Genomic DNA, 12,745 nt, shown 5'->3' with positions numbered 1-12,745 from the left:
CAGCAGACTCTGATGATGATTGTGGCCAAACATGGGGGTGCAGCAGTTGAATCTGACACTGAAGTTGACATTCAGCCATCTCCTGTAATTCCATTGGACACAGCAAGTAGCTCTATGTAAACCCATTCCAGTGAGCCCTCAGATATTGGACAGGTGGAGGGTGAGACACGTGATCAGGGTAGAATGGTTACTGCAGCTTTGGTGGCTGTGACTCTCACCATAGCCAAAATGGGGGCAAGGTACCACACAAGAGAGTGGAGGGTTGTTAGTGGTCCTCAGAGGAAGCCTGCTGTCCATCCTTCACCTGATCATGATGTTCCTTTCCATGCCACTTGAGATATGTTTAAGGCCATCATGGAGGAGCAGGCACATTCCAATAGGGATTCTGAGGAACTGCTTAGGGTTGTAGATGTGGCACATGCTAATATGTGTGACTGCTTCTACCATGTTGCCGATTCAATGGATTAGATGAGTGACACTTTGGAATGGGCAGAGTCTGTGAAGGAACACCTGCTGGAAGGGGGATGGCATCCACGTGGATGTATGTTAGCCACATCATCTGATGTTAGCCAATATGGCCATACCTGATCATGCTCCATCAGTGGTTGAGGTGTCCACACCCAGATATGGAAGTTTATGGGGCAGTTCTTAGGGTTGGAGATGACAGAGATGAACCATCATCTCTACCACGCACGACTCGCACCTATCCAACATACCAGGATGTAGAGCTAGCACAGAGCTTGTCTGTGTTCTTGCAGACACTCACATTCCAGTTTCACCTGTAATTCGCGCACACACACACACACACACACACACACACACACACACACACACACACACACACACACACACACACACACACACACACACACACACACACAAACTCACACACAGAACAGTTACATGGGTCAGTCATGAGAATTACAGCTCATTCTGTCTCAGTTGTCTTTTGATACTTTATCCAAATGTCTGACTGCTTCTCTTTCTAACTCACATGTACTCACTACATTTTGTGTTAGCTTAGGCCTCCTGCCCCCCCCCCCCCAACACACATACAATACCCTGTTCACATGATGATAACTGTACTATATCCTTGTTTTCTAGCTTTTGAATTCAGGGATACATAAGTCTTTTGTCTGATTCTCAGAGTGCATAGCTGACTTGGTGCTTAGTATATCTGTGCTTGTGATGCTGTTTTGTAAATTGTACTGCTATTTTACATGTTTTTGTAATGTGCACATCCCTCCCTACCTCTTAGACCAACAGCACCGGTCCAAGACATAAATAAAAGTGAGACAAAGGCACAAAAATGGTGAGAGTTTTTAAAATTGTGGTCTTACATACTTAGTTGTTAGAATAACAGGTTTTACATTACTATTTTTATGTTTTTATTCTGAGGGATATGAAGTCTGAAACTGAAATGTGCGTCATTATTTTCTAACTTCACTGTTTAATGGTTTGCCAGTATAAAAATATGGGGCTAAATTGTAGACATTCAGTGAAAATCTAAACATTTTAGGTATATGAATGTGTAAATCTTTGAAACATTAGATATATTAGTTGATAGAGGACACATGTATTCACATAAGTCACTGTTGTCGCATCTTGATGTTATTACTGTAAAAATCACTCACCTTATAATTACTTACATTACCAAGTAACAGTATGTAAGGATATGCCATTCCTTTGTATTCTTAGGCATTTATTTTTCTATTCCATGTTCAACACTTAGTTGGAAATCTGGCAGTTGCAAGAATTTTAGTTTGGGGTTGATTCTGTCTTAGACTAGCAGTACACAGACATTACATTAGTAAGTAAAGGATTTGAGCATTTCCAGTCATCAGTGTCTCTGTATATATGTGCACAGGATGAAGATTATAGCCACTTAGGTGGTGGTGTATGCTATCCATTGCCTCTTGGCTAGTGCAAGAGCATATTGTGCATGCTTATGTCCGCCTACACCCACAGTGGCTGCTGGTTCCTCCTCTGGCTCCTCACATGCATGTGGCTGTGGTGACCTTGCCATTGGTGGTAGGATGTGTTGCCCTTCCACTTGCTGTTCTTGCTGTAGCTGTTTCCTCAGGATAATGTTGTGAAGCATGGCATAGTGGGTAAATATTTCAGCATATTATTATGGATTGTGTTGCAGGGCTCCCCCAGACAAATCTAAGCACTGGAACCACAACTTCAGCAGTCCAAACAAATGCACTTTGTGATATTTCTTGTTTGAACATGTGCCTCATTATAGCATTCTTCAGTTGGTGTGTGTGCATATCTGGTGAACATCATCAGCCATGGTTCCAGTGCATAACCTGCTTCCCACAGTAAATGACTCTGTGGGATATCCCCCCTAGTAAACATCTCATATAGTTGAGAGTTGTGCCAGATTTGTGAGTCATGGTGACTGTTTGGGTTACAAGCACACACATTCAGGATGATTCCCTTAGGGTTACACACAACCTGACAGTTCAATGAAGTGGAAGCCCTGAGTGGTGCTTTGACTTCTACATGTGTATCGGCTATGGCTCCCAGGACGTCAGGGCATTGTGCTACAGAGTAGACTCTTGCATAGTTCTGACTCTGTCCACAGGTGTACTGGGAAAATATATGTACTCACCAGCATGTTGTAGCATAGCATTCAGGAATTGATGGGGTTCCTGGATGCTGATGCCTCTGACATCCTCAGCATGTCCCCTGTTGATCTCTGGAAGGTTCCTGTAGTTATTAGTCTAAGTGCTACACATACCTTTGGCTCCGCAGGTGTTGGTTCCCTTTGGTTTGCCCTTGCTCTCAGTTGATGATAACAGAGGTTGCAAAGTTCCTGTAGTGTGTCTCTAGCCACCCTGTAGCACTTTATAATTTCCACCTCATGCAGATTGTAAAAGGTTAAATGGGGTCTAAACACACTTCTCATTCTTGGCCAAGGTCTGTTAGCAGCAGCAGCAGCATAGACTTGGGCCTGTTGCACATACATATGAATAAAATAACAGCAGCCCCTAACATTCTTTCTGTGTAGCCTAATTTTTGTGGCACATTTAAATAGGTTTTGGAATTCTTAGGGAAAACCAGCACTTCTACACAGTTGCTTTATAGCTTGTTGAATAGCTTCTCTATTTGGATTGGTGGATTAAAGCATATACTTCAGCTGATTATGCTGTAATTAGCATGCCACCATGTTACTGTTTTTGTGCTTACTGAATAAAAAATGTTCTGCTATCATATGCACATGGCGGTGCAAAATGCACAAGGTTTTAGCGAACCATGTAGGCTTTATTGAATTTGCAAAACACCAAAGGCCAGCATAGAGAGTACAAAAGACACTTGTAGATTAAGTAAACTAAAAGATTCCTTTATTCTGACCGGTTTTGGCTACCCAGCCTTCTTCAGTGAAACATTATGTTCCTCATCTGATGAACTATACAGTTTTAAATCATCAGCAAAGAGAAGATGAGAAGTCATTTTGTTGTTTCCTGAGAGCCAAATTATAGCCATGACCTAATCTGTTAAGCAGACAGCTTAATGGGTTAAGGGCAAGGCAAAAGAGCAATGGTAACAGAGAATAACCCTGCAACATCTCCCTTTGGATTTTTATCCCTGGAATAATAATTTGCCCTTTATCATGGCTTAACTGCAAAGTGGTTTGCCACTGTTCCATCATCACTGTGATGTAGTTTATCAGTGTAGGGTGTATCTTATGCATTTTTAAGTGCTCTTTTATCCATGTGGGAGAATGCCAGGTGCTTTTTTTGTACTCTATCCATCCCTTACTTAGATTCTTCCCCTTTTTATGGTTCTCCACTATGACTTTATTTAACAACAAATGATCTTTTGTTCCATATGACTTTCTCATTACCTTTTTGTTCTGTTGCATTAATTGAGTTTTCTTCTAAATGACTATAAACTCTGTCTGCATCAATTCCACTGTATAGTTTATACATTGTCGGAAGGGAAGTTATAATATAATTTTTAGGATAGCTTGCAGGTTCACTCTTAAGTAGGAGCCTTGTTTTTCCTGTTGTTAGCCCATCTGGTGTCTGTTCGGGGTGTGAAATAGTTCTTACTAATGGCTAAATCTTCATGCAAAGATGTTAATACTTTTAGCCAGAAGCTAGGTACTGCATCAGGGGCTGGGGTTTTCCAGTTAGAAGCTTTTCTTAACTTTGTTTCAATCTCACTGGCTGTTACATCATCCCATTTCATATCCTGCACATTTGAAACTCTTATTCTTTCTTTTATTTCTTCTATCCATTTAGCATCTTTGTTATGTTCCGCAGATCTTCAGAGATATTTCTCCAAAATGAATCTATTTCTTCTTTTTTAGTGGTATTTCAATTACTTTTACCTTGTTTCACAATTCTCTATAAAGCTTTTTTGGGTCATCAATACATTTCTTATTGTTGTACTTTTCCTTTATATTTATCTGTGTATCTTCTAAGTTTCTCTGTCTGTGCTAATATTTTTAGTTTAGTATTTGTGATAGTGCATGATAAATCCTTATCACTTATAATATTGCACATTGCTTTTATCACATCTGTCTTTCTGAGTTTTTTTGTTGATCTATTCCCTCTTCTATACTCTTCTAATAGTGACACTTCTTGTCTTTACAATGAGCTCTGCACACAGTTATGTATTGCCTTTGAGGTTGCAGACATAGATAAAGAATGCCTTGTGGCCATGCTTGGCTTGGGAGGCCAAACTTACCTCAAATTTGGCGTTGGTATACTTTATTTGTCTCTGAGTTGTTTGTTTAGTTTGATGAGAGTGCTTTTATCCTGCTGGATGCTGCACCTCCTAATGTTTGTCATAAATGTCTTCCTTCTGTTATACGATCTATTGATTTTGTGATTCCACCACTCCGGCTTATTTTTTGTTAGTTCAGTACTTCTTCATGCCTTTATGCAGTTATTAACATGCTTGTACAGGGTTTCTGTGAACAGTTCTTCAAAGGCAAAAGTGTACTCAGGGTTTATGGTGTCTTCAAATTTTGCCAGATTGTTCCTTAATAGCAGAAAGTTAGCCTTAGAGAAGTTCCTGAATATTCCAGATTCAGCTGTTTTTTTTTTTTTTTACTTCAAAGGACGGAAAATAGATCAATACACAAGGTCATGACCCTTTAAGGCTGCCACATACCATCTTTCTCTTGCTGCAACCATACACATGAGTCCATGATGAACACACCCAGGGCTCATGCACAATTGAGAAGCATTAATGCCCCTTTTACATCCTTATGGCTACAGCACATTCCTCTGCACTCTTCTGCAGGTTGTTGCTATGACCGCAACCAGAATATTTAATGGGATTGAATATTTTATGAAGGTATAAATGAATGCCTGACTGCATTCATTGTAAATGAGCACCAGTGCTCATCACACATACAAAGTAAAAAGAGGTGTTTAGGTTTAATAGTAGTGGAACTAAAAGAATGTTCTTTTCTAGTGTACATTGCTTTATCAAGTTAAGTTTATTGTATTATTGTAATGTGAAGCTTTTCTCCCTGGGCATCTGCTGAAAAAGAGCATTTGCCCAGTTGGACTATGCCTGTCAACAAATGTCAAATAAATAAATGCTACACTATATTTTTGTGAAGATAGTACATTTTGTTCATATCTATCTCAAGATTAAACTGTTATTAGCTTTTCTAGTTTTTAAGCTATTGCACTCAGGGCACATTCCATTTTAAAAACTATATCATGTTTTATACTCTTCACCCTATCCTACTAGGCCTTTGAACTCCCTTTCTCATGCAAGCAATGCCTTTATACTAGCTGTCTGAATATATGAAATAAGTCCTCTTTTTGGAACCAAAACCCTATAAGACCTTTTTTTTTAAATGAAAGTAATTTCTCTGTGCAGAAAGCACAGGTTGATTTTATAATGATATAACTTAGATTGCTTCATTTCATTGCTATATAGCTGACAGTGCTCACCCTGACTAAGGTGGGTGAAGAATGGAATGGAAATTATAGTACAAAATTTGTTTAAGGTTTGTAGTGTGTGTGTGTGTGTGTGTGCATGTGTGTGTGTGTGTGTGTGTGTGTGTGTGTGTGTGTATATATATATATATATATATATATATATATATATATATATATATATATATATATATATATATATATATATATATATATATATATGTATAGATATATATCTTGTATTTCCTTCTATAACCAGATGAAGCTAAAAGTAAGTAGGTTGATTTTGTTCCAAAGTAATTAGATGTAAAACAATATAAAATGCATAAACATAAAACTGCAAACCTACTAATGATCATTGTTAATAAGAATGATATCTAAGATAAACACAAGTGACCTTGTTGATGCTAAACCATGTGCTAGAGATAAAAACAATGGACAACTGTGCCTGTTTTGCTGATTTCCATGTCTTCTCACACTTAGTTCATCTATGAGAAGTTGAATAACTGCTAAAAGAAGTGGCGTAAACATTCTCACCAATGATGGTAGTTGCACTTCGTCCCTCACTTGACAATGCCTTTATATCAACTTTCCAGTTTCTGTGTTTACTTCCCACAAGTTCAGAACTCCTTTCCTCCCCTCTCCTTTCCTGTCTAAGGCTTCTTTGGTCTTGTCTGGGTACCATTTCTTCATAGCTAGTCTACAATGGATATCACTTGTTTGTTCCAGGCTTGATAAGCTTTTATTCCTTGTCAGTATGGGTTGCTTTGATGTCAGTGATTATCTTCTTAATATGCCTGTCTGACTGTGCTTTAGTGAAGTGAATTGAAATTAAAGTGAGAATGGCATAATCATAAGATTAAGTCAGCTTTTAAAATAAATCCCAAAACCTTATTATAAGTTGTTTCACACCAAAGGTGTTGCCTCAAATTGAGAATCAGTGTATGAAGACTCATACAGCTATAACCCCTTTTTTCCAGGTTCCAGTATATCCGATGTATAATTAATTACTGATGATAAAACTTCCAAGCTAAACTGATTTCATTTGGCATGCTAGTATCTTCCAACTGTTGGCAAATGTTGAGATTGTTCCCCTGCAGTTTGTCAGGCATACTTTTGGTTGACAAATGCTAGTGGAGGTGTATAATGCTAAAAATAGGGATAACAGAATGTCCAAAATGTTGATAACATATTTTGTTAAGACAGGTGAATGGGGATTTGAGGATTTAAGAGTGTTTATGTGTGTATCTCAGTGTTAGGGCCAGGACTATGTAAGGGGATAAATGTAGGGTATGTTTATGTGTCTGAGTCTGTCTTGTGTAGTGAAAGCGTTACAAGGTTTTTTTTTTTTTTTTTTTAAGGTAAGGTGTAGGGTTAGGTTTTGGGGGAAAGGACATAGTTAGAGTTAGCACCCATTAGTAAGGTGGTGCAGGGGAAAGGAAATATCAGTGATTTGTCAAGATCTCTAATTGCAGAACAATAGCAGTTATATTTAGAATGCTTTCATTATTGCTACAGAGACAGCAAGAGAGTTATCATTTTGAATTCATACTTTTGGTGCACTCATGTTAGAGTTTCTTTCAATTTTCACTGTAATTCTTCATCTCTGCCCACATTTAACAGCTAATAAAGTGACCTGCCTGTCAAGCATGGCCTTATTGGCTTTTTAAATAGCTTAGCTGTAGTGTTTTTTTGGATCTCTGCTCAGGAAATGCACTGGAATACTGCTCCAGCATAGCCTTTATGATGCATTCTGGTCTGGAACCATGAGTTCACTGATCTTGTAATTCTGCTTTATGTACTGATAAATAAATGACATCACATTACTAAGGCCCAGGATAATAATCATGGTCATACATTGAGTGAGTTCAGCTAATGCATTGAACCTATCACCAAGTCTGCCCATCCTTTTGAAACAGGATTACTAATTTCTTTACCTGTATCAGTCCCTGTTTTGGCAGTTACATCCTGCAGGAAAAAAAAATAATACATAGCAAATGTCATTAGATTTTACAACTAAAAATGCTTCCTAAGTTTACTCTAATAGTTGCATGGAACAATTATTCTGTATCTGAAGCTGCATGGAACAACTGTTCTGTATCTGAAGTATCTTAATAATATACAATAAACAGAAACAACTCAAGTTCTACAGCAATGAAGTTTTATTTTGGCAGAAAAGTGAAGACCAGTCCTTTGCACTAGCTGGGAGTATAGCTTGCCCTGCAAGATGTCAAGTTTCCTTAAATTGTCCCAGTCTGTGAATTTGAAAAGGTGGCAACTCTATTTTCGAAGAAGTTTCTAAGATGAATTCTTACTTTTTCCTAATAGCTTAATCTCAGATAACTATGACACTCTACTGAACTTTGGATACATATCATCATCACATCTGCTGGCTTTGCTGTTTTGCTGGCAATGCAGTTTAACAGCTTATTTACTGAAGAGTATATTTAATCTGCAAACCTACTCAAATAGCATCCGTATTTTAATGTCTAATTTGTTTATTGCTTTACTTCAGGATCCCAGCAGGACTGCAGCCACAAAAATTCCCTTCAAGTCTCTTGTTAAGACTTATTGTTTGCCTAGCAATAATAACCGAGTGTCACGTAAATTACATTTCAACTCAGCATGAGTCCTTTATGTTTTAATATTAAGAGAGCCTACATGATCAAGTAAGCAAAAACTCAAAAGTGAGTAATTCCTAGTTAATTGGAAATGCTGCTGAGTTACTCACAGTTTGCAATACAGATGTCTGAACTTGCATGTTTTTGAAATTCAGAAAATGAGACACCTACTCTTGAAATGCAAAGCTCTTTTCCTCCCACTGAAAATAGGAGACACATCTTTTTTAAACTAAAACCTGAAATTCTCAAGATGTAATGTATGCATTTGTTTAAATTGTTTGATTTGCTGAATCTTCATAAGTTTTATACTTGCGCCTACTTGGGGGATACTATTTAGTGATAGGTTATAATGTTACTGTTTTGAAATACTTAATTAATTTGATTTTATTTAATAGATAAATGGAGTTGCATTTTTTATATTGTATACTCATTAAATTCTAACTGAAAGATATAATACTACAGTCAAATTGTCTAATGTGAATGATATTATCATCCATAATGTGCAATCTATTTATAGAAGATGTAATCACGGAGAAGCTAGACACAGAAACAAAGAAGTAACAGTGTACTGTCCATTGCAATACTGTAGAAGTAATTTAAAAGTTAGACGTAAACTAAACAGAATAACCTGGGACTTGTCAACCTTGAAACATATCAGAAACATCACATATAAGTTTCAGGTCTGAAAGATGCTGAAATACTTACATACAGTTTTTCCATTCAGTTTTTACAGAATCCTTGTTTACTTCACCTTTTACGGAATACATTATTCTTGCAATCTACTAATCTCAATATATTGTGAGTCCTTTCATCTAGTAATGCACATTTTCCATTCCCTAGCTAAAACATTTTTGTAGTTAAAGAAAGCATATATCTAGCTCTCCAGTACTTTGAGTTTTTCTACTCATGGGTTTCCTTCTGCCCAAACAGGCATACCTGCCATGTACATTTAGATCTAATTAGGTTCAGCTACCTGCTTCCAGCATTATTGTACTCTTGGGTTTGACCAAAACATATGTTTTGTGATTATATTAGGGGAACCACATTTCCGACACAAATGATCAGATTTCTTACCACTCTTGTGGTGATTATCGAGTGTTAAGTGCCATGAATGAAGTAATCTCATTTGTGAATCCCATACTTTATGCCACCACCTAATAGAGTGTATTGCTGCCATGTCCCCTCTCACAGATTATCTTTAAACTGGTTTACCATCAAAATTGCAGGTGAAGGTTCGACGACCACGAGATGTCAAAATTTGGTTGGCTGAATCTGTGTTGTTGAACCTTCATTTGTGGAATTCCTGGTTCAGTGAATGCACTGTGCATTCGTACATATGTGGTAGACCTTATGACAAGAGATCCCAGTATAGTGCAAAGCAGGAAATTTGCCCTTTTCCTCACTGTAGTGCGATCTCTTAGTTGGAATATGTAATATGCAGGGGGAGTGGGGGCACTGTCCCGCACAAAGGGTGCAGGGGGGGTTTGGCCCCCCCTGCATAATAGTTACGCCACTTGATGTGCAGTGTCTGACTGCAGTCTACGGATGTTGAGAAAGGTCAAATTCACTTAAGGAAGTGTGTTTGCGACATTCTGACCCTTCTGACATTCCGTTTCAAACATGTGTGTCAATATTTCAGGTAGGAATTTATTTTGAATGTCAGCTATTTGATAGTAAACCCTTTCAGTTCTATACTTTCTGTAAATCTCCAGGTCTAAGTGTAACCCTTGCTACTGTGCTCTGCTTAGTATTCAAATCATGGTATATGAAACTACTTCTCCCTTTCATTACTCCATTCCAGGCTTCCCAGTATGCTATTCTGGCTTCCATTTTACTTATTTCCCAACAATACTCTCACTTATTGACACTTTAGTATTTAATTCCTTCCTAGATTTGAAGGTGTAGAAATAAAACCCCCAACAACTGGCCCTTTTCGGAGTGCCCCTGAAAGAGACCTTTATATCTGTTCCTAATTCAAGTGAATTTGCTCCTTTTGCATTAAATCTTTGACTTCCCCCATTAATTGCAGAACCCTTGAATGATTCGTGATTGAATTTAGGGGCGGGGGGTTGATGCTCCAGAACATATTTCCCTGTCTCCCCAGATCTCTTTCCTGCAGAAGGAACCAGGAGATTGGGATGACCCCCAATTCTACTAGTCATCTGAAAAACTAGTTCTAGTGAGTAAGCCCAATTGAACTAGGGCAGGAGAGCTGAGTTAAATTAAATGCCATTGCATATTTTGCTAGGCTATGAACTCCCCATCCACATTTCTCAGCCTCTAACCTTTTCAATACAATTTGCTTAGCAACTTTTGGAGGGAACTGGGATGCAGCCATTTATAGATAATGCACTGGATGATGTCACTGAATTAAATGCATGTAAATTCCATGTCAAAGTGATACATTTCTTCAAGTATTGCATCTGTGCCTGGAATATACTTTCTGTTATATCTTGCATGTTTACTTCAATTATTTTTCTAGGGCTAGAGCACCTTTAGTATAGAATCCTAAATACTTAGCCTGATGCACCTCTTGTCTTTGACCATAAGCACCCTTCCCTTTGCCTCTCTGTACTCTAAGAAATACTCTCATACCCGCATTACTTTGGATTCCTGAGTATTGCCCAGATTCAGTGAATACTTCTAATACTAGCTGAATAACGTTATTATTATCAGCAACAGAAATGTGCTAATTTCATACTGTTGTTCCTCCAATTCTTTGAGTTTGCTTCTGTCTCTGACTTATAGCACAAGCTCTTCAATCGCTCAGGTGAACCTCTGTCTAGTACCCTTTGGTAGTAGCTCAAATTTTGGGTTATAGAATAGTGCTTGGAGCCAGTAACAAATCTATGTCCAGTGTTCCTTTTTTCAATACCTGGAAAGGAAATTCTGTGATGTTGAATGTTTCTTTGGTGTCAGAAAGAATTAAAATTACATTATTTGACCTGTTAGACATGATTTGTAAAATAATATGCTGCCATCCACCAAGCAACTGCTTGTTTTGTAATAAGCCAAATCTAACATGGGGCTGTTAACACAGGTAATAACCTAGTAACTTTGCTAGAAATTTCATATCTAGGTTTATTATTGGCAGAAATTATGAAACTCCAAGCAATTCCCCTTCCTGATTAGGTAAGACTATCACACATGCTTGGGGCACCAAGTTCACTATTTCTCCTTCATCCACTATTCTATTATTTAAGTAAGCCAATTACTTACTTAAGACATTCCTTTCCTACTTATATAGCTCAGCAGGGTAACCATCTGCCCCTGCCTCATTATTTTTCAGGAATTTCATGACAGATTGAACTTTGCTATTAAGATAATGAAGTCTAATTCCTCTCTTTTAATGAAGTCTAATTCCTCTCTTTGACTCTTAAAGTCTTATACAGATTTTGCTGAAAGTTTCTAATTGTGTCTCAGTATATCCACTCTCTACATATTGTGCTGCTTTCCACATGAAGCCCCTCTTTAAATGTTCAGCTTCAGCCTGGGTTATGGTAAGGACCTGTAGGTTATAAGGAAATAATTCTGCTTTTTTTTTAATTTCTGACTCCATCACTGCAGTTCCATCTCTGCCTGTATGTGAGCCAGCTCCTATTCATTAACGCCTAATATACATTGTTCCTTCTTCTTTCTATCCCTTCAGCAGTCATAAGTCTGGGCATCACCTCCGCTTTATACATCTTCATCGGTTTAGAGAAATTGAATCTCTTTGTCTTACATTATCCCACAGAGCTATAGTAATGATCTGCTCAACCTTCTCTGTTCCTAACAGTGAGTTCCATTTTCAGTGGGCCCATCCACCTTCCAAACAGTGAGTTTCATTTGAAGTGGGCCCATTTCCAAGGCCTTCCACACTGTGAGCACACTGTCACAGTACAAATTCTAACTGGGTATGACTTGATATCGACCTGTCCAGGATGTCAGCTTTGAACAATGACTCCCTATCTTTATTTGGTGCAAGGATCAGTTCCACCCTACTACCTTGATTACTGGGGCCTTGTATAAATGGTATGTTGTCATCCTCACAATGCCTGTCTCCCATATCTCTGCTAACTTTAGTAATTTCAGTAGTTCAATCAAATAAGCCTGGTCAGTTTCCCATATAATACATCCAATGACTGCTTTAGCAAGACACTGAAGTCTCCCACAATTATCTCTCTTCTCTTTTCTCTAATTAGCTGGAAGAGTATTAAAAAAAGGGAAAAA

The sequence above is a fragment of the Protopterus annectens genome, chromosome 10.part0 (genome assembly GCF_019279795.1).
Source record: "Protopterus annectens isolate FY-2018-M chromosome 10.part0, PAN1.0, whole genome shotgun sequence".
Taxonomy (NCBI): domain Eukaryota; kingdom Metazoa; phylum Chordata; order Ceratodontiformes; family Protopteridae; genus Protopterus; species Protopterus annectens.
This window is presented reverse-complemented; position numbering follows the sequence as displayed.